At 45.0% G+C, this 2,681-nt stretch overlaps 1 pseudogene; it reads right to left on the bottom strand.

Annotated features, from left to right (window-relative positions):
• Positions 1-6: 6 nt before the first annotated feature.
• LOC112392066 (gonadotropin-releasing hormone II receptor-like) lies at positions 7-1,697 on the bottom strand (annotated as a pseudogene).
• Positions 1,698-2,681: the final 984 nt, after the last annotated feature.

The following is a 2,681-nucleotide window of genomic DNA, read 5'->3' as shown; positions in this document are numbered from 1 at the left end:
AGAGGTGGCCGCAGACGCAGCAGGAGTCCAGACCGGAGGCGTCGCTGACCCATCCTCTGTTGTCCAGGTGTTCTCTCCAGAGATTCCGTTTGACTATGCAGCCTTGGAGAAATAGGGCTGGGGTGGAACTCACTGCATCTATACTTAATCTCTTACCCTACCTGCTTAGTGTTTCTTTTGAGTTATGAATAAATGTCCAATTTTTGTTTTCTAAAATTACTTTCCTGTTCTAACATTGCAAGCTCTGAAGCACTATTTACAGTAAGACACTCTGGGTCACTGCGAAGATACTTCTTCCAGGGACTGAATTCTGTGTGAGTTTCTACATTAAATATAGTCTCAAGTCTCACCTAGGGTCAAAGTAGAAACACTGCTCAGTATTTCTTTCTTTCTTTTGGAAGCTAAGGGAGCCAGGGGTACAAGTGAGATGTTCTCATGATACTAGAGAATAATTATTCTGTTCTTAAACATGCTCTCCTGAGCAAATGGATGTCATAGGAATGTCTCTTTTGTTTCTCCTGCCTTTCTTGCTGCCACCTTTGTTTGTACTTTCATCTGTCCAAGGGTCTGAATCTCCTGCTGGGGCATTCTCCCAGAACCTCCTTCCCTGGAGGAGTCTATACTAAGTTCTTGGTGCCCTCTTCGGCAGCCAAGGGTGAAGGCCCCATAGAGGAGAGGATCCAGAGGAGCACTGAGGAGGCCAAAGAGGAAAAGGATGTGGCTGAGGCTGGGAGGCACTTCAGTTAGCATGGTGGGAGAGAACCAGTACCAAAGACCCAGCAGGTTATAAAATGTCTAGCAGAGGACGAAGGTCTGCAAGACAAGCAGGGCCAGTCGCAGACCCTGAAGATGAACATGGGGGCGATTGTCTAAGGAGCGGCAGAGGGCAAATTCACCGGCAGGGGCTGGGAACTTGGAAAATACACTCAAATGCAGAACCACTCAGCTTCTGAGTTGATGGATGGGCAGAAATAGTGAGATGGAGCTCTCCCCTTATAAGGAAGAGAATGGTACAAGCCCTCTTCCCCTCCCCAACCTGGGACTATACGCTCCCCTCCCACCAGAGATTATGACAGACGTGCTGCAAAAAAGGTTTCGATTGAAGTGCTGTTGTGTTACATGAAGCTACAAAGTCTATTTGAAGTCTTGTTGGTGTCCAAGAGCAAAGGAATACTGATCACCCTTCTCCTTAATTCTTGCCCAGCTAACTCCACTTCAGAGAATGATGGCTAGTGGCTGGTTAGAATTGAAGGCATTCAATAAAGTTATGTGCAGCATCAGCTGCTAGAGATATGGTTAGCAACTCACTTTTGGTTTGATAGATAGCTATCAAATTTACGAGGCTAGAGGCAATAGTTTTAGGGTACGGGTTAGGGCCTGGGGGTTGGGGTCTCACCATGGTTCCCCTTCCTTGTCCGGGGACTGGACACACTGAGGACGGTGCAGCTATAGCAGACGGTCATGGCAGTCAGTGGCAGCAGAAAGAGGCAGCAGAAGATGAAGAGGTGGTCTCTTGCCATCAAGCCTTGAAGCTGCTTTTGGTGACACTGAGTGAAGGGGACTGGACCAGCTCAGCAGACGGTGTGGAACAGAACAGCTGGAGTGGAGTCAAGGACTATTAGAACTGGTCTCCCTTTCCCCTCCCATGCCAACCTACCCACCAGTTCAACAGTATCTCTTCCCAATTCTTTTTTTTTTTTTTAATGAGATTGTTGAGAAAACTTGGGAGCTAATACAGTGCATAATTCCAATTCGTTCTTAATTTCCTGCAGTGCTGAGTAATGGTACATCCATGGTGCCATATTTAAAAGGTTAGGAATGTATCTTGAAAATCCCTATCTTCCTCTTAGGCTATGTTTGTTAAATCTGGGACTTAAAGAACCCTGTCTTCTCAAGTACTGTTCTAACATTGCATTTTATCAAAGGATATCTCTACCACCTCACCAACATTTTTTTGTTTTCCTCACCAACATTTTAAGCTGAACTTATTTTCCTGATGTGTCTGTGATTCTGTGGAAAAAAGAAATCTTGTGTAAAATGGGTGCTGCTAAAATTTCAGGCCATTTTGCAGTCACTGTAAAGTGACCTGTAGTAATAGTCATGTGTACAACTATAACGGTGAAACAGCGTTAAATAATAAAATGTAACATTTTCCAAGTGCTATTGGCTGCCCTTTCTCCTTTTTGGTAAACTGGGTTTTTGGTTTGAATCAGTAATGAGTATTTTTCAGTTGAGAGCTTCAGGGTTAGTACCTGAGTTTCAGGTAAAGTAGATTGAGTCACTACTAGTTTGATAAAAGGCAAGCTTAGTAGGTATCAAATTTCTAGATACAAGGAAGGCATTTGGAAAGTGATTTCAGCAGGCATGAGGGACTTTTAGGAAAGGTGAATAGTATGAGCCACAGACATACAATTTTATGAACTGCTTGGAGTTATGATCAGGCTATTCTGAGCTAGTTGGGAAGTGGTCTTTCCTCTTCCCCTATCTTGAGTCCATATGTTTCTGGCCGTTTTCTTGGGGGCTGGGGGCGAGATTTTGCACCATGCCTAGAAATACTTGACAGGTTGTGAGAAGGGGTTTAAAAATAGGCAGGACTTCCCTGGTGGCGTAGAAGACTCCACGCTCCCAGTGCAGGGGGCAGGGTTCAATCCCTGGTCAGGCAACTAGATCCCACATGCATG

Source organism: Neophocaena asiaeorientalis, unplaced genomic scaffold, assembly GCF_003031525.2.
Source record: "Neophocaena asiaeorientalis asiaeorientalis breed wild unplaced genomic scaffold, Neophocaena_asiaeorientalis_V1.1 C48882478, whole genome shotgun sequence".
Classification (NCBI taxonomy): Eukaryota; Metazoa; Chordata; class Mammalia; order Artiodactyla; family Phocoenidae; genus Neophocaena; species Neophocaena asiaeorientalis.
This window is presented reverse-complemented; position numbering and strand designations above follow the sequence as displayed.